Source organism: Amblyomma maculatum, chromosome 10 (genome assembly GCF_055883805.1).
Source record: "Amblyomma maculatum isolate TAMU_Amacu chromosome 10, ASM5588380v1, whole genome shotgun sequence".
NCBI lineage: Eukaryota > Metazoa > Arthropoda > Arachnida > Ixodida > Ixodidae > Amblyomma > Amblyomma maculatum.
The window spans coordinates 80,781,112-80,801,846 of NC_139353.1; the positions used below are offsets into that span (position 1 = coordinate 80,781,112).

At 47.8% G+C, this 20,735-nt stretch overlaps 1 pseudogene; it reads left to right on the forward strand.

The window, feature by feature from the left end:
• The first annotated feature begins 12,231 nt into the window (after positions 1-12,231).
• On the forward strand, positions 12,232-20,490 carry LOC146176856 (uncharacterized; annotated as a pseudogene).
• Positions 20,491-20,735: the final 245 nt, after the last annotated feature.

The following is a 20,735-nucleotide window of genomic DNA, read 5'->3' on the forward strand; positions in this document are numbered from 1 at the left end:
GTATTGTGAAGAAAAACAACAGGCTTATTCCGAAACCGGGCAGCGAGAAAGTGCGTCGGCGTCTTGGTGTTGTCGACCCGATTTATAAACGACGTCGAAATAGTATTCTTGCAGGCGAGAATGCAACGGCCAAGTCTGCCTGTCAAATATTTCAGTGAAGATAACCAGCAAAGAGCATGGTGATCGGTCACAACTGTGAAATGCCGACCATATAGGTAAGGGCGAAACTTTGGAACAGCCCAGACGACGGCGAGACATTCCTGTTCGGTAATGATGTAGTTTTTCTCAGCTGGGGTCATGGTCCTACTGGGGAAGGCAATCACTTTCTCCCGCGAAGTTGGATCGCGCTGCAGGACAGCACCAAGACCGTGACCACTGGCATCAGTGTGCAGGTTGGTAGGAGCGCTGTCACTGAAGTGGCCAAGAACGGGATCTGATGTGAGGGAGTGCTTTAGGTCGCTAAAAGCAGTGTTACACTGTTCAGTCCACATGAAAGGGCTTTGAGTAGTTCATGAAGTGGCGCAGCAATGGTTGCAAAGTGCCTTATAAATCGCCGGAAATAGGACGCCAGGCCGAGGAAACTGCGCAAATCTGTAGTCCGTTGCGGACGAGGGAAGTTCAAAACCGCGATTATTTTTTCAAGGTCTGGGCGAATGCCGTCATGGCTAACCAGATGTCCCAATATTTTAATGTCCTTCTCTGCAACGTGGCACTTTTTGGTGTTGAGCTGAAGGACCGCTGAAGCACGACACGTGAGAACTTCATTCAGGCGCGTGAGACGGTGGGTAAAAGTTGACGAAAAGGTAACAATGTCATCCAAGTAACACAAACAGGTTCTGCATTTGAGGCCGCGAAGTACAGTATCGATCATTCTTTCAAATGTTGCGGGTGCGTTACAAAGGCCGAAGGGCATAACCTTAAACTCGTAAAGTTCGTCGGGAGTTGCGAAAGCGTTTTTTTTTGTCGCCCTCGTGCATAGGTATTTGCCAATAACCTGAGCGGAGGTAATTGGAGGTCGAGAAATATTCGGCGCCTTGGAGAGAGTCAAGAACATCATCAATGCGCGGCATCGGGTAAATATCTTTGCGGTAATTTTGTTGAGTGCGTGATAATCAACACAAAATCGTACCGATCCGTCTTTTTTTAACTAATACTACTGGGGAGGACCCTGGGCTTGTTGGTGGACGAATAATATCGCTATGGAGCATGTCATTGACATTTTCTTCGATTACTTTTCCTTCTGAGAGAGAAACCCGATAAGGTCATCGGCGTACAATTGAGTTACCTTCAGTAAGGATGCGGTGATGTGCAACACTAGTCCGTCCCAGTGGTGGGGAAGTGGCATCAAAAATGGCTTGGTAGGCTTGAAGCAATTGCAGCAATTCTTGGCGTTGGTGCGGCAAGACGTTCGGATTGATTGTCTTCGATAGCATGGAAAGAGAGGTTTAAGATGAATCAATGTTGCGGAGGTAGCGGGGCAGTGAGCACCATCATGAATATAGGGTGAGCATCCACTATGCATGGCAGGGAAGTTCCTTTAGTCAGCACGAGGGATTCACGCGAAGTGTTCGTGGCAGCTACTATCGCTGAGCTGCTGCGGAATCGTACAAGACTTGATGGGAAGGCGATTCCACATGAAAGATGACGATGAGATGGTGCGATGAGTCAGTGATGTGTTCAGAAACAACGGTAAGAAGTGTTTCGCACTGTGGAAGCAATGCAGTATCAGCTGCGGCAATGAGGGAATGATGCCGTGCAGAAATGTCAGATGAAGAATCACTGTCTGTCATATGGATGACGCGGTCGCCACAATAATTTAACGCTGAAGCGGTTGACAAAAAAATCCCATCCAAAATTTATGAAATGCGCGCACGATGAAAGCACAGCAAACTGCACATGGTGGCGGACGCCGTCTATAAAAACGCGAACAGTACAATTTGCTGAAGGGCGCAGAGCGACGCCATTTGCTCCACGAAGTTCAGGTCCATCATATGGTGTCGTTACTTTCCGCAAACGGTGGCACAAATCAGCGTTAATAACAGAAAGTGTAGCCCCTGTGTCAATCAAAGCTTCGACCGGTAATCCTTCAGCTAAAACGGAAATCATATTATAGGGGCGATAAGGGGGACTTTTTGTAAGTTCGCAAAGTGCAGTTTCACCTCCGTAAACTGCATCGCTTAGTTTTCCGAATTACGGTCAGGGAGAGTTGTTGCTGGTCGAAGTGGCGGAACAGAGCGGTGGTATGAGGAAGGGGACCGGCGTCGGGATACATGAGCCCCACTTGGTTCAGACGAGGATACCGGCGGTGGAGAGAATCGACGAGGTTGGCTGGGAATTGGTCGTCGCTGATAATATGCAGGTATGTTACTTTCAAAGGCGCCATAACCACGTCACTCGTTCTGAATGCTTCGGCGGCAGAAGCGAGATATATGTCCTCGAATTCCACAATAATAGCACACTGGGAGAGTGGAGCGCCAAGGTGCGTAATAGGGTGGCGTTGGTTGAGGCGTCGTGATAGCATTGATGTGGTTGTAGGGCGGTGCTTGGGGGGGGGGACAAAAGGAGGTGGGGCTGCAGCGACGTGAGCGTAAGTCGGTGCTGGGCGAGGCGCAGGAGGATCAGGTGTGACAGGGTGGTTGATAGCGGCCAACTCTTCTTTAATGATGTGGCGGAGGCCGGCCTCGTTAGAAGGAGACGAATGATCGCACCCTTGGCGGCAGAAAGGGCTGAGGGCTTGGAGCTCCTCGCGGATTATCGCTCGAATCATGGCTCGTAGATAGAGGTCAGTAGAGGTCGGGGCAGTAGTGAAGTCGAGCTGCAATCGGGAGGACTGTAGCTGGTCGAGGCGTTGGCAGGTCGTAATAATGGAATCGACACTTGATGGATTCTGGGCAACTGGGGTGTTATAAGCCATTTAATTGATTTCTTTTTAAGAAATCGTGCGCACGTTCAGATTCCGGCATGATGGGACTGATACGCCGACAGAGTGCAAGCATGGCCTCTATGTGTGACGCATAGGACTCATCGGGACCTTGACGGCGGGAAGCGAGCTTGTTCCTTGCGATCTGCGTCCGAACAGCCGGGTCGGCGAAGTACTGTCGGAACTGCTGCTTGAAGGTGGGCCAGTTTGTGGTGTGGCGCTCGCGGGTAATTAACCAATTTCTGGCGACCTCAATCAGGTAGAAAGATACGTTCAGGAATTTTAAAGCGTCATCCCACCGGTTGTAGGCACTGCAGCGTTCATAAGTCTCAAGCCAGTCATCGACGTCTTCGTCGCGACGACCAGCGAACGGCGGCGTGTCGCGTTGTCGTGTGGGCACCATCGCTAGAGGGTCCGAGGTAGAGGGTCCGGCCGAGTCGGGGCTGCTGTCGGTTGACATGATGATGGTAGTTGTTAAACGGCGACCGGAACGTAGCTCTAGCGAGAGGCAGGATACAAGGCAGCAAGAGTATCGAATTTCACCTCCACCACATGTGAAAGAAGGCCAGGTCCAGACGGCAAGGTCGTGAAGGCAAGGCAAGATATGCTGTGTCAGCGTTTAATCTGATGGAGAAAACCCAAGCGCGTGGGAGCTGGCGCCGCGGGACGATGATGATGGTATGTACAAGAGGAAGAAGAAGATCATTGTATGTAAACATGAAAGAAGATCCGTGGAGGGCTCACAATATCAATTAGATCATGGGGTTCAGCGTTCCAAAGACAAGGTATGATGCACCGATTCTATAGAACTCCGGAATTCTTGACCACCGGGGTTTTTTCAAAATGCCCTGATATCACACAGCGCACGGACGCTTTGCTTTTCACATCCATGCGAAAGCGGTGTCTGCAGCCAGGATTCGATCCCGAATCCTTGGGCGCAGCATTCGAGCGCCCTGACAACTTCAGCACAAAGGGGGTATATGCAAACAAATATTTTTTCGGGTATCATCTTGGAGTGTAGCATAAACTGGCCGTTAGAGACATGTCCGGGTTGCGCTATGTTCTATATAGACTATCCCCAATCTATACGCACATTTTAAGTTTCTCTCCCGTGTTCACGGAAGGAACATTACAATGAATGCTGCTACAAAGGAAACTTCCGTACATTATTTTGCTATGCTCCTTGTACACCCAACACATCAGAAGGGGCTACTTAGCTTAAGCCACTGACTGACTGACATACTGACTGACTGACTGACTGACTGACTGACTGACTGACTGACTGACTGACTGACTGACTGACTGACTGACTGACTGACTGACTGACTGACTGACTGACTGACTGACTGACTGACTGACTGACTGACTGACTGACTGACTGACTGACTGACTGAGAATATGTGCCTGTTATGTGAATACTTGTGTTTTATTTCTTTTATTACTGGTTGTCGCCACGAGTTTCAGCTTTGATGAGTCAGGCAGAAGTACACAATGATGAGGCTATAGCGTTTGTTCCGACAAACACTTTTTCGGCGCTGCCCGTGCCGATCAGTAGCACAACAACAGTTAAACTAATTTCAAAGAAACAATCGGAGATGAGAACGAGCTAGCCTTAATCAAATATTTGACTAAGGCTACACATGCGTACTCGAACGAAAGACACAAAACATAGTGAAGTGCGAAACTTTGTGCGTCTTAAACCGATAGAAGGAAAGTCTGCTATTAACTCCTTTTTACATAACCTTGCGTAGTTACCATGCCCTCATAAAAGAATACATACTGTCCGGTATGTTTTTAAATAAACGTTTTATAAGAGTGTAACGCAGTTTAGTTCCATACATTGTAGCCATGCTCTAGAAATTTTGTTACTATTCTCTACTGCGACATTTCAGAGAAGCACTGCCTAATGCACTCTAAGTCATGGCACCTCATGTCATTGCCTGTTGTACATAACTGTGTTTTTTTATTACGATTGCAGATGTCAGCTGGACCTAAAATGGACACCTAGCGGCGACCTGTAATTTCTGCAGTACGCTGTAAGTAGCGAATTGGAAGTAGTTCATTTTATGGAGTAGCGCGAACGAGACTAGGTACAAGAGACGAGGAAGGGCTTGTTTCGTTCGCTCTATTCCACAACATGAACTGTATTTTCTGCCTACTAAAAGTTTTGAAAAATGGCGAGAAATCCCCTGAATTATAGTTGGGCTTCGTACTCCATGAGTGTGCCTTGGTGGACAAAATTACGGGTCGCAGGCTGCTGACAAATCACCTGCATATCCGCTATCGCTCTTCAAAAAAAGTTTGCTCAAGTTTACAAAATGAAACACTGAGCCGAAATTGTCTGCTTCAAACGATGCTGATGATACTTGTGGAGTTTCACCGGATTTTGTTTCTCAAATGAAGCATACTTTCCTCTTGCACTGCGTGATTTGTTTTGTATCTTTCAGTGTTATAAGGTAAAACTGCTCGTTTAACGTTTCCTATCAGCTTGATGAAGTCATAAGAAAACAACTTTTTATTCTGGTTTTATGGAGGAGAAACAAATTTCAACAGTCTGGGCAACTTGTGGTCTAAATCTTGAACACACACTGCTTGACAAATGTTATCTGTCTGTACCTAACCAGCAAGCAATTTAGGAGAAAAGCCTGTGATTTTGGTTCTACTTTTTAGACTCTGTTTAGCTGGTACTTTCACAGCACTAGTTTTGTCTGCGCTTCTTTTAGCCTTGTTCTCCAGCCGCATTGTTAGGAAAAAGCGACATATAATATAATCAGTGTCAGTGTTATTGCTGGTACACAGCGTTACCCGTTTTGTGTCTGTTACCAACCGCCAAAGAGATTTTTATTAAAAGCAAACTTATTCGCGGCATTGCGTCATGCGTTTTTCTAATATTAAGGAAATGCGATCTGCGTAGTTAAATGCCGCGTGCTTTTTTTAAGCCACAATGATAAGTTAGCTTGCAACAAATATAAATACAAAAGATTCCATACCATTGTGTCGTGTAGGGCAAGTGCAGCGATAAAATTTAAGCAAAAACAACTAATTTATTAGTGCACAAACATGTGAAATTATACACCTTTTTAAACCAACTGGTCCCTCAAGGCATATATATTACTGGAATGCCTTTATTAGGGTACCATGAATATAGTGTATGGTGCGTTATCTGTAGTTTGCACCTTGATATTGATATTTAATAGCAACTGAACTCAAATACTCAGGTATCCAATTACAGGGGTGTCCGTGGAAATTTTCGAAGTGGGCCAAAATTATTTTGAAAGTTGTACAATGTATTGAGACTCGGTGGCCAGGGCCACCTAAAATATTTTGCGCTTTACTTCGAATTCGATGCGCAGTTCTTATGCTTAGAACGTTTTGGGTTATAACTAGAAATTTTCTTAATCGGCCGAGATAAAGGAGAGTCTTCATTGGTCAACCATCGGCATCCTGGTTAAACAAGTCCACTAGAAAAGTGGGATCCACAAATGTTTTTTGGGGGCCAAGGGGCTCCTTTAGAACTTAGCGGTTGCTCTTTACCGAAAACAAAACGTTATAATATTACATCAAAAGTTCTTGTTTCTGGAGGCCGCTTTTCTTCTGAGCAGAGGCCATTACGTAGTGCTGATGGCATATACAATGTATTCGCATTAAAATGAATTTAGACTGGCGCTTACTTGTAAGGAAAGCTCACAGTCTCGGCATTGTGAAACATTTTGAGCAGGAAGCTATGTTTGATCCAGGCAAGCTTTAGTTTCCCCGCGGAAAATGTAGAAGGTGGAATCAAGCTTTTAGTCGTTCCTAAAGAAGCTACAGTTTTAGGTTTTGTAACGTGTTGGTAACATTTCAATGCAACAAGTTCTATGTGCTCTTCCACAATTTAATGCTGAGACGTGCCATCTTGAAGGACATTGCTATATCAGGGGCGCGTTATACATCTGTTCCTTGCATCTTCAAGCGCAACTGCGCATGACGAGCACGCCTTTTTCACACGCCAAATATCCTAATAGGCAAAAAAAAAAACGCTGTATGCAGGCTACCATTATAATCATCCTCCATTCTCAGCCGGGCATTCTTCAACAGTGATTAAAAATAGCACATATAAAGCACCTGAACACTCAAGCAACCTCTATATATGCAAAATTGTTACTCGGGGTTAATATATGAGTGCATGACATAACCATCATGGAAAAAAACAAGCGAACTGGGCCGCATCTTTGGAAATAGTTATTTTAATGCTTAAACCAGTTTTTATCTGGCACCACAAAACAGGTTTGACCTTGTTCAGAGTAATGCAATCAAAACTAGGTGAGCGCAACTCCACAGTGGGGAGATAAATTTTAGCACCTCAAGTTTAAAACTCTGAATTGGCACGATTTCATTATTGTGAAATACTGTTTATGAAAACAAAGATACCAGTAAAGCATTTAATACGCATTGCGTAAAGCGTATCAAGTTATATTTGGTGCAGTACACTAGAGTTTTGCCACGCAACATACTATTCCTGAAGTTGACGCTCGTTTGAAGCCCCTATAGCACAGGCACAATTCGTCTTATTGAAGGTCTCTTCCTAATGTTTTGCCTTGCAAAAAATGGTTGTGCTTTTCGACATATCGATATAAACTGCATTTGAGTAAACATTCATGGGTAAAGCCATCTCTTCAGTAAGGTTTTTATGTGCATCACTCCTGTGTTATCGATTGTTCATGGCGTCTACTAGCTTGAAGGTTCTATCCCTGCTGTGCATCACTGATTACATGAGTGACAGAGCGTTTTGGAATAGGCTTTATTGCGCAAGATTTTTCAGTTTCAATGTTTTGGTTTTGATAGGTTTCGACGCAACTTTCAACTTAAGCGCGCTTTTTGCATCCATTATGTGGATTTCGATTGTATCCTAACTTATTCGTGCATGTATGTACTCTGATAATTATAAACGAAATCCTCCAACCTAAAGTAACAGTTAATTATCTAAGCCTAAACATTTGCTAATGCGTAGCGGTTATCTAGCTCAGCGAGCTCCAATGTAAATTAAATTTGAAAGATTCAGGATACTCTGTAGAGCCTTGGGGATGGCTATCTTTACGGCAGTGAAAAAGCTGCTATTTTGAAACCGTCTGTCAAAATTGCCTTGCGGAGCGTCTTGGTGACATTACAGAAACCTCTCTTTAAGTATTTGAATTTCAGCTATAGCGTCACATTGTGCGTTGCATAATTTCCTCGCCAAACCAGATATTTATACTATTTTGGTAGTGTTCTTGTGATACAAGAGGAGAAGAAAACAAGTTTTAATGCTGACTAAATATGCTGAATTTTGATAAGCGTATCATAACTGCTGGTTCCTATAATTAAAATATTCTCATACCCAGTAAGATATGAACGGGGAGCAGATGTGCGCTGCTGAAGCGTACTGTTTTAAAGTTCACGTGCGAGAAATTCACAGTTATCTGATGCCACAGCAAAAGTTTAATTCGGCTTCTTAAAAACGACTTTTGAATCCTCTTCCAAGGAAGAAAGATGGCCTACTTTGTGAAAGCTTTGAAGGAAACTGAGCTGCTTGCACGCATTTAAAACAGGTTCCCAGCATGCTTTGAACATAATATTCGACGCCCAGCTTATTCACTTATGACGCTGACACCCTCACGGAATAGAAGCGACGAATTTTTAGACTAAATAAATGCTCCAAAGCGGAACCACTCGCACCCTCTCTGGAAAACTTTAGTAGCCGTCTGAAACAATATGAAACCAATGATATAGCGTTTTGCATTTGGAAGTCATCGAATTAAAAAGTCGTTATCACCGGTAAGGATATTCTTCTCTTTGATGGCACTAGATGTATAAATGTGAACGTTAGTTAGAGTTGCGAGCACAACACACGGTTTGTAAATTTTGGTGACTTTTCCAACCGTCCTGATAGAGTTGCATTTTTACATCAAGTAAACAAGATATTTTATATACCGGAACAGGAAATCAAGATGTCCCGTAAATAAATTTTTGATTTGCAATACTGCATGCAATAAATGTGCTAAGCAGTTGCTTGAATAGTGTAAAGGAAGAATCTTCTATTGTGCACCTTCGAAAGAACTACTTACAATATCGGTGGGCCAAGAAGAATAAAACGAAGATACGGCAAATGCACATCTTAGCCACGAACATAATTCTGCTTAAAATCTTGTTTAGAAGTGGTTCAGTTTGAGCAGCACTGCTTTTCTTGTATTAAGGCACAATAAACTTTAACTGACATTTCAGTTTCTCAGTTCATAAATTATATTTACGACTTTGCTTTTTGTTGAAACATTTATACATGACTTCTGGCATGTTATTATAAATTTCTCTAAAATAGAGCCAAGATGCATAATGTATGAAATCTGCTAAGTTACGTCATTTACTTTTTGTTGACAGGAAACTGCAGCCGAAACACTTGAGTGACACCTGCTTTCCGATTTTTTTTTTGTGTTTTTAAAAACGCATACAAGAGGCCAAAAAACTATTATTGGCCTGCTGTTTGCTTTGGATGACATAGATTCACAATTAAACTTACCGGTGGCCACGCTTTCAAGCGAATACACTGACAACTATTGTTGGATGGGGAATGAATTACATAACGCAATGCTCTTAGTAAATGTGTGCCGACGCTCAGGCAACAGCTCGTGTTACTCATTATTGAATGTTCAAACGCTTGCACGTTTAGGAATTTTCATGAACAAATATAAGATTCAGTTACGAGGGCGGTCCCCGCGTTTAATGGGGCTGACACAGAGTGGAATCCGAGGCTCTTTCCTGGAATTGTGAAACCGCCCGCCCAGGCTGATGGATAATTCTTATGGCCACGAGTGGTCAGGAGCCACGAGCGGCAGCCAAGTTGACTAATTACACAACGTTCGAGCAAGGCCCTTTGTCGTGTCTCCTCGTGCACAACTGATGCACAGCCACCAAAACTGACTTCGATGTGAACATACCCTATTCATACATCATGGTGAGGATCCTCCCTCTTTGGCAATCGGATGCTCCCCTGCGCGTGCTTAATGTATACTGCTCCCCGAAACTGAAGCGAGTGACCTTCGCGGGCCTCTTTAACCGTGCGCTTAAAGTGGCGGGTTGCGATCCCCTGCTGATTGTTGGTGACTTCAAATACCTACACAGCTACGGGTCTATCATTAGGAGGAATTGCGTGGATACATGCTGGCAGAACTGGCGTCCACATTGGGCCTCACACTCCACAACCGACCCAGCAATTGGTTTGGTTTGGCTTGTGGGGCCTAACGTCCCAAAGCGACTCAGGCGATGAGAGACGCTGTAGTGGAGGACTCCGGAAATGTCGACCACCTGGAGTTCTTTAACGTGCACTGACATCACGCAGCATACGGGCGCCTTGCTTTTTGTCTCCATCGAAAAGCGGCCGCCGCGGCCGGGATTCGATCCGGACCCAGCAATTCCCATCCACGCAGGCAACTCGGTGACCCCAGACACATGCCCGGACCACACCTTAACTCATAACATAAGACACGCAGACTAGATCAACGCCGAGGAGAACCTCGGTAGCGACCACTGTATCCTCAACACAACCATTTACACACGCCCCCTGAGGCGCCCCACAACAAAAACCTGCATCCTAAATTGAAAAACCTTTCGCCAAAAGTTCCCAACAACTAACACGAACATCACAGAGCAGGGCTACACGAGGCACGACCTGGTCCCAGTCAGTCATCGCGCACCTTCACTCCCACGAGAAAAAACGTACAGCTCACAGAGGTAGTTACGGACGTAGACAACCACCTCCTGCCTCTCTGGGAAGCCCGCTGTAGCCACACGTGCCCCTCGAAGCATCAGAAACACAAGAAGCTGAAAGCGCCCATTGCGGACCTCACTCGGCAGGCAGCAGAGTACACGGCCCAACTCGCTGACTCCAAATGGGTGGAGCGTTGCAACACGGCGGCGAGGCAAATGTCGAGCCCTCATCAATCCAACACCGACACACACGGAAACGTAGAAACATCTACACAAAGCCATACATTCATTGCAAGAAAACACATTGCAGCTGGCAGTGGCGCTATGCGATCGCTACCTGTGCACAATTCAGGACCCCCGCTGATCGGCCTATTCCTATGCAGGCCGCGAAAACTCGGAACTGGACAACCCATTCCGGCTCAACGATCTGCGGGCCAGTCTGGCCAAAATGAAGAAGGCACTGCGCCGGGCAGGGACAAGGTCACCGTCAAACTTCTGGCGAACCTCCCTGACACTGCGCACCAGTGCCTTCTTGGCTATATCAATGCGGTCTGGACGGGAGGATCCCCCTTCCCATTGAATGGAAGACGCCTCTCATCACCTGTATTCCCAATGCCGGGAAACCTGTCGACAGGGACAACCTCCGACCCATCACTCTCAACTCGTGAGGGGGCAACTTAATGGAGACGATGGTGGGGGTGGGCTGTCTGAGTACCTGGAACAACACAACACATTCACGGACACCATGTGTCGGATTTCCATCAACACAGATCCCCACAGGATGTCCTACTCCAACTCGACCGCGAAATACTGAGCCACATCACATGCAAAGAAACAACGAAATCGTGCTCGCCCTTGATCTCAATGGGGCGTTCGACAACCTAAAAGACGAGGTCATACTCATGCACTTCAGTGAAACGCACTGTGGTACGAACACTTTTAACTACATCAAACAATTTCTCACAGACTGTCTTATACCCGAATACAATATGAAGAACACGGGCCTTTTCTGCTCGGCCCGAGGGACACTCCGCAAGGCGCAGTGTTGTCCCCTCTGCTATTCAACGTTGCAATGAAACACTTAGCTGCTCTTTTGGGTGCGGTCGAAGGGGTGCAGCACGCGCATTACGGCGACGACATCACCCTCTGGGCCACGCAAGGGCGTCTGGGGGACATGAAGACCAGCCTGCAAACGGCTGCTAGCATAGCGGACCGCCATGAATGTTCCTGTGGTCTCCAATGCTCACCGCAGAAATCTGAATTAGAGCATCTACGCCCTTCGAGCTCATGCTCGATTCAAATCAATCTCTCCTCTCAAAGCGATCCCACTCAAGAATCTAAGAACCTCGGAGTCCTTGGACTTTTTATACACAACCAGCGACGATGCGACAGTACTCGCCAAGCTCCGGCAGGTGGCGGACCCGGTGGGCTGCATGGTTCAATGGGTTTCCAACATGCGTGGTGCGTTACGATGCAAGGACGCCTTGCGGCTGGCGAACGCATTCGTGACCAGTCGAATCTTGTATTCGACTCCCTACCTCAACTTACAGAAACAAGAGGATGATACGCTCGAAGTTATCCTCCGTAAATGCATGAAACGAGCACTGGACCTCTCCGTCTCCATCTCTACCAGCCGTATCAAGGCGCTGGGTGTGGTGAATACTTTCAAGGAGCTTCGGGAGACCCACCTCAGCAATAAGTACACGCCCCTGACAAAGACAAAGTCAGATAACAGTCTTCTTGCGCGACTTCACATCCAACAAACCCGAGTGACAAAGGAGAGATGTCGCCTTCCCAAAAATAGAAACGCGCCCTCCACGTGCGACCTGTCCCCGCCAATATGTCAACGAGGACCATATTGGTCGGTGCCTCGGGCAAGCGGAAGCCTTGGACCGCTATTATAGAAGCAAACCAGGAGTTTTCTACGTGGACATCTCCGGCATGAAGCCTAGGGGGTAGTACACAGCCGCGGCCATCCACAAGGGCAAAACAGTAGAAGGTCTTACGTTCAAGGCCTAGTCCCCAACCCATGCAGAAGAGGTTGCCATCACCCTCACAGCCTCTCACTCATCCTGACAATACACAATAGCCGACTAGCGAGGGGCTTGTCGGAACGTCCAGCAAGAGTGGACTGCTCCCCTAGCTTACCGCATCTACCAAAATTGTCGAGATTCGCATCCCGCGTACCAATCTCTCGTTTGGGCTCCAGGGCACTAAGGTCTCCAAAGGAATGAGGCAGCCGACGCCGCCGCCCCTGCTCTCTCTCCGGGCATTTGCCACGGGTTCCGTCGCGGAGCTGGATTTTGATTTCCGCCCAGGTTACAAATTTATACAAATATGTGAATATTACAGATCCAAGCACCAAACTCTTCACCCCGTGCAACGGACTGGGGAAGGCTATCCAGCGGGTACTCCTGCGGCTGCTCCCCAATACAGTGTTGTGCTCGGCTACTCGTAAACCTTTTTGATTCACAGTTTGATGGGCTGTGCTCGCACTTTGGGGATGTGTCTGACACCTAACATATAAGGAGGGCTTAAATCCGGGTCAGTTGGTACATTGTCTTAAAGAATAATAACCAGCCAAGGGACGAGGACGAAGAAAGACGATGTACACACGGCAGCTGGACTAACAAGTGTGCTTTATTGAAATAACATTTCCCAAGAAACCTTGCAAGGCATGCGCAGCTCGACTTCCAACACACAGCATAAAAGCGATAAAAAACAAAAAAAGAGCAACGCTTCGGAGATAGCCAAGGCCCCCGGGTCTTTGAGATAATAACTTATTTCTTTCTGCATCAACGATATGGATGCCGTGCTAATATAATTATCTCCTTGCATATCTATGTGATAAGCTTCAAGAACTTCGCTCTCTACCTTACTCTTGCCCCTACTAAGAAACGTGACATTTGAAAACAGCGGATAACAACCGCAACCCCTAAAATGGCGAGACAAATTAGCTCCGCTGGTGTGTGACAAAGAGCTGTGATGCTCTCGCAGCCTATCATTAACACACCGGCCAGTTTGGCCGGTGTAAACTTTTGCACATGTAGAGGGATCTTATAAATAACACCTGTGGCACAAGGAATATAACAATCATCATGTCGCGTCGAGCACACAGGGGCCTTAGATCTGCCATGAGCAACACGAGAACAAAGACTTGATAGCTTGCAAGGAGCAGAGAAGACGACCTTAACTCCTTACCTCGCAGCACCCTTTTTGATGTTATGGGAATTCCCATGCACATACGGCATCACCTCATGTCTCTTCCAATCGGCTTTAGTAAGCTTGGACAGCTTTTCATGGCCCCTCTTAACTCTTTGTAGCAACGATTCTGCCACAGCATTCAGAAGTGCTTTTGGGTATCCTGCGGCCAGCAGCTGGCCAACCTGGTTGTCAAAGCTAATCTTTATGTGGTGGCAACTTTTATCCAGAGCACTGCGAAAGCAATTCATAACAATGCCTCTCTAAACGATTTTAGAGTGAGCTGAAGAGTACGGTAACAACGCTTTCTTGCTTCTCGGTAAAAAACATTAGCAGACGTACCCAACGTCAAGAAAAGTTAGTTGTAGTTCTAAAAATCTAATCTTTTGGTCATTGGGTAATTCGTACGTAAAACAAAGGGAGTTAGTGCAACCCTAAAGGTCTTCAAGACATCGTCAACAGCCTTATGAAATGAGTCATTCGGTGAAAGTTTTACAAATATGAAAAAATCGTCAAAATATCTAAAACGTTTGTACACGCGTTTGTCAAGAAGAGAGCCTTATAGTAAGTTGTCAAACTTTGCTAAAAAGATGTGGCCCAGTACAGGAGCTACACTAGCCCCAATAAAAATTTTATTTTTCTGGATAAACAGAGCGCCCTTAAAAACTACTATGGTGGATGAAAGGTAGACTGTCAGCAGTTCCGAAAGCACGTGAACAGAGACACCACATGCATTTTTGAAGGCAATCAGGCCGTTCTGTTCAATCAGTTCACGCACAGCAACAAATAGTTCGTCATGAGGGATGCTATAAAACAGGTCTTCGATATCAATAGAGAAGCCGCAGTTGGCTCCAGGTAAGCCGTTGCCGAGTACCTGAACCACTTCAGCCGCGTTCACAACGTTAAAAGGAGAGGCTCCTACACCGCGAGAGACTGGAGATGTCGCTGTAAATACTGGCCCAGTGACTTCTGCCAAGTATCAGCTTCTGTTACAATGGCTCGGAATAGGCAGTCTGTCTTGTGGGGTTTTACCGAGAAAAACATTTGCAGGTGTTTTCCTTTGCTAGTTCTCACTCTCTGAGACAAATAATCCAACTTGTTGGCTTCCAATAGTTTTAGAGCTACAGTTTTCAATTTTGACGGCTTACGGTTCGTAGGCTGGAAATTCCTATCAATAGCTGTCGAGACCTACTCACCAAACGTGCTGGTGGGTAAAACTACAAACCCGCCCTCCTTGTCTTCTTGAAGAAGTTTCAAGTTATTTTCAATAAAGTGGTCGACAACCCGTTGAAAAACTTTGCTGCTATTCATCCATGGCTTCCTATCTACCAAATGTAGAACGTGAATGCCTTCAGACAGACACCGCTGCTTCTCTTATTTGTCAGTTTTCTCTGCTACACGATGCACCGTGGCGAGAAGTTCAGGAGTGGTGACTTTTGGCTCCATGCTATACTTGGGACTATGCTGTAGCAGCTCATCAATTTCTTTAGAACTAGCATGGAGCCAAAAGTCACCAGTCATGAACTTCTCGCCATGGTGCATCGTGTAGCATAAAACACTGACAAAGAATAGAAGAAGCGGTGTCTGTCCGAAGGCATTGACGTTCTAGATTTGGTAGATAGGAAGCCACGGATGAATAGCAGCAAAGGGTTTCAACGGGTTGTCGACCACTTCGTCGAAAATAACTTGACACGTCTTCAAGCTCGAGAGTATTGTGAGGCGACTCTGCCCGGCTGCTAAACCCTCGAGGCCCAAAAGCCCTTAAAGCAGCACGCCCGGGCTGCGGCAAATGCCGATGGAGTTCCTGTCTAAGCATCCCACCTAGTGCATTTTCGTCTCTGCAAATATAATAATATGTGTCTTCACAAAATGGCGCCTTCCGCAAATCAAATATGCGGCTACGACTCTGAGGCGATGTTGTAGACCTCGGTACACACCACCGCAGACACAAATTGGACGGTTATTCGAAAATTCGAAGTCAAGCTTTACTTAAAGCGGCTGCACGCCGCTCCCAAGACAAAGTCCAGATGGCTCCGGCGGTTGTTTCGTCGGTCGGAAACATGAACGCTCCCGCGACGCGCGCCGCGGGAAGCAAGGACAAGGCGTTCTCAAAGTGTAAGCCGCGTCTAATGCGGTCGGAAACATGAACGCTCCCGTGACGCGCCGCGGGAAGCAAGGACAAGGCCTTCTCAAAGTGGAAGTCGCGTCCAATGCCCAAACCGACTCCCGAAGACTACGTTATAGTCATAAAGCCCAGAGAAAGTGCTTGTCTTCACGTGGCGTTCACGGTACCGGCTACGGCTCTGCCATTTCGGCGTACCTCGGGCTGGAACAGGCCCGCGCCGTCTCAGTTTTGCCCTCGCGAGAACAAAACATGATCATTGTGCATACCCCGGACATCGAGACGGCCGACCAGCTCATCGGGGACTTCGCAGTAAACACCGAGAAGGGGTCGATCCCGCTTCAAGGTACCTGATACAAGACGGCGGCAACATATGCCACGGCGTGATCATTGTCCGTAACTCGGACACCACAGAAACTCTTCAAGACCGAGTGTGCTGGCGCGCCGGCACCATGCACAAGGCACGCAGCACTTTCGCGGGTAAAGAGAAGCCCCATTACGTGCATTATGACATGGTCGTCTCTGTGCGAAACTATTACAAAACTATCCCTGCGTGTGGTCAGTGTGGGGCCGTCGGGCATCGCACGGATGCATGTCCAAACCTGCAGTCGAACACTTGTGGACTCCGCGGATTCCAAGCTCCGCTAGTGAAGGGGGTGCGGGCTCCTCACAACTGTGTTCCGCGGTGTTCTGTGTGCGGTGGCTCCCATGCCGCCAACTCTGGCGAGTGTGCGGCAAAATTCCGCACACCCAAGGTAAAAAAGAAAAAATGGCGCCCAAGAAGAAACGCCGCCATGTTGGGCCTTCCGGCGATCAGCCTCGCCAGGAAATCTCCAACAACGAGAACCCACCTATGGGAGGTGCTGAAAAACGACCATCGAATGTGTCGCCACACACGGTGGACTGGCGAAACAAGCGACGGAAACGCGCGGTGATACTAGGGCCTGGGTCAACGCAGTCGAAAACGGACACCAGGTGAGTGGTTCTTTGGGGCTGCTTCTTTCTCCCCCCTTTCCACTTCCCTCCCAAGGGCGCGTAGCGCCGAGCAAGATCAAATAGCAGCACTCAGGGCCCAAAACGAGATGCCGCTTAAGAAAATTAAGGAATTGGAACCCAAAATTACCCAGTATTCTCCGCCCTCGCCTCCCGCGGTTGAGGTAATGAAGAGTAAGCTAGCGATGCCGAAGGTGGTAAGAAGCTTGGAGACCACATTAGAGGCCCGCTTCGGGGCCACAGAGGCACGATTCATTGCCATAGAAAATCAAATTTCAATGATGGTCAATGCCAACTCCAAATTGCAAGAGACAATCCCCGCGATGATTGCCCAACAAATTGCGCGGTCCTTGCGCTCCTCAGGCAGGCCCGGTGGTCCCTTACCCGGCTGTCCTAACAAAACTTCTAGACGCACTCCTGAGGTAGACGATGACGATAACTGCTCGCTCTCCGGATGGAGGATGCCCCCCTTTCTGCGAGTGTTGGCTCCGGAGCAGCGTCAATACAACCCCTCCTCAACCTAAATAACCGTGGCGAGCAGCCCTGAGATCAGGCGCTCCCCAAGAACCAATTCGGCCACTCCCGTCTAAATTGCTCAATGGAACTGTCGGGGCTATCGTTCCCGCGCAAAGAGGCCGGATCTACTTTTCAACTTTAGACTGTCTTCACGCGGTTGTTGCCCTCCAGGAGCCAGGGAGTGGCGTAACTCTCACAAAATATATCGCCTTTAACAGAACTCCTCTTCCTGCATCTGCATGCATAAAAATTATACGGCTACTCTAGTTGACTTGGAACTTCACACTGAATATTCCTACGTGATGGTGACACTTCTTCCGCTCAAGAAACAAGATGCACCACTCCACGTACTCAACATCTACTGTTCCCGCAGACTCAAAAAATAACGTTCACAGCACAGTTTGGCCGCGCTCTAAAGGCTTCGGGCAGGGACTCTCTGGTGATTGTGGGTGATTTCAACGCCCACAGTACACTCTGGGGATACGTGCGTGAAGAGAAGCGGGGACGCAAGCTAGTGGAACTCGCGTCCACGCTAAGCCTGACTCTTCACACTGACCCTGCATATCCAACGCGGATCGGTAATTCAGTGACCCGGGATACATGTCCGGATCTCGCCTTTACCAAAAACATTGTACATGCAGAATGGATCAACACCGAGGATACCTTCGGTAGCGACCACTGCCATATCAATACGACCGTAAGAACTAAATCAGTGGTAAGACCCCATGCACAAAGTCGGCTTCCCAACTGGAATAAGTTCCGGCAAAGCTACATCAATCCGGCCTCTATCCACAAACAAGGATACCACGCGTGGGCACAAGGATTGGCTACACACCTTCGTTCGGTGTGTAACCACAGCCTCGTCTGCAGATGGCGCCGCCAAAAACATAACAGAAAGCTCAAAATTCGTATCGCCGAGCTCACTCAGCGAGCGGCGGAGTACGCGGCCCAACTCGCCGACTCGAACTGGATAGACCACTGCAACACGACGGCTAGACAAATCTCGAGTCGGAGCACGTGGCACCTTTTCCGTGCCCTTATTGACCCGACTCAAACCCGCACCGATACAGAAAAGCATCTCCAACGAGCTATTTATAGCTTCGATGGAAATACATCCAAATTAGCATGCAAATTGCGCGACCAATATCTTTGCACTAAGCAGGACCCCGGAGGACCCGCGTACTCGTATGCAGGTTCAGAGAACGCGGATCTGGATCAACCGTTCCAGTTGCACCACCTGAAAGCGGCCCTGGCTAAAATGAAACGAGTAACGGCACCGGGCCGGAACAAGATAACTGTGAAACTGCTTGCCAATTTTCCCGACCCCGCCTACGAAACCCTCCTCGCTGTCATCAACTCGATCTGGCTTGATCAGGCACCTCTACCAATTGAATGGAAGACCGCCCTGGTAACTTTCATTCCGAAAGCCGGGAAAGCCATAAACACAGACAACCTCCAACACATATCCCTCACGTCTTGTGTGGGGAAGCTCATGAAGGCCTTGGTGCGGGTCTGGATTTCTGAAAAACGAACATACATTCGCTGACACCATGTTCAGTTTCCACCCGCAAAGGTCCGCTCAGGATGTTCTGCTTCAATTCGACCGAGAAATTCTCAACCCTTACGAATATCCCTTCAACGATAAGGCAGTACTCGCCCTTTACTTGAAGGGGGCTTTCGACAAAGTCACACACGAAATCATCCTGCAACATTTCTCACAGACGAACTGTGGACATAACACCTTTCAGTACATCAAGCAATTTCTCTCGGATTGACAATCTCTCCAACAAACGCGGGAGGTTACGGTGCACAGACGCTTTGCGACTGGCGCATGCATTCGTGACCAGTCGAGTACTCTACTCGACTCCGTACCTCCACCTGCGCAGGTTTGGTAAGAACGCCCTCGAAGTGATTCTTAGAAAGTTGTACAAGCATGCCCTCGATATTCCAATCAAAACATCCAACCAGCGTCTTATGGGCCTGGGGATGATAAATACATTCGCGGAGCTCCGGGAGGCGCACTTGACCAATCAATACACAAGGCTTTCAAAAACACCGTCGGTACGCCGCCTATTAGCCCGACTACACATCCACTACCCAACACTTGCGGAAGAGCGCGTACGCATTCCTGAAATCTGGAGATACGCCCTGCACGTACGCCGTCTTCCTGCCAACATGACATGTGACGACTACAGTGGCAGGCGCCTTGCGCGGGCGGAGGCACTGGCCTGTCACTATGGGAACAAACACGGAATATTCTACGTGGACGCCTTCGGCCCTCACCATGGGGGTTGGTACACAGCCGCAGTAGTCCATCAAAAATTCACGGTGACTGGCCTAACGTTTAGACCTCAAGACATAACACATGCGGAAGAAGTTGCGTTAGCCGCCGCATACAAGGACTCGCAAGCCATCATCACCGACTCGAGAGGGGCCTGCAGAAATATTAAACAGGGGTACATCCCTCTCTTTGCGCACCGCATTCTTCAAAACAGTGACCACCTCGGGGTCCCCGCGTCTCGAACGATTGTTTGGGTTCCGGCTCACATGGGCCTCGAAGGCAATAAAACGGCAGACGCCGCCGTCCGCGCGCTCACTTTCCGGGCAACGCCTTCATACCCTTATGATACGGATCCCGAACCCAATCCGGCTCTCACTTTTCGAGAAATTACTGAATTATTTCAATTCGGCCATGCAATTTATTCTAAGCCTTGTAAAAACCTTACAATGGTGGAGGAACGCACACTCCTCCACCTTTACACCAAAACTCTGCTGTGCCCGGCAGTTTTAAAACACTTTGATACTGCCTGTACAGGAAAATGCCCGCACTGTGCTGAGAGGTCTTCGGACATTTTCCACATGGTGTGGGCATGCCAGTCAACTCCGAACCTCGCCCCAAACACAACCACACCAGGGCGACTGGGAGGCAGCCCTGCTCGGCTGCTCCGACCTGGCAAGCCAGAAGGCCCTGGTCCACCGAGTCAGAGTCGCGGCGGTCGCCAATGGGCTCCTGTATTGAGGAGTTCACCAGTGTTTGCGTGATGTTGCCCCGGCTACCTCAAGCTTCCTCTAAATAAAGTTTTCACACACACGCGGTTAATGTGTCCGCGGAGAATAGTGAAATACATATAGTACTACTTTTCTTTCCTGTAAACCGATTTGCAATTCCGCTGTCTGGTGTACCGTGTCTGCTTCTGTATGCTGTGTGGTGCAGCATTCGAGGAGGTGCCAAATAAAGGGCGCGGCACGGACGCCTGGAATTGA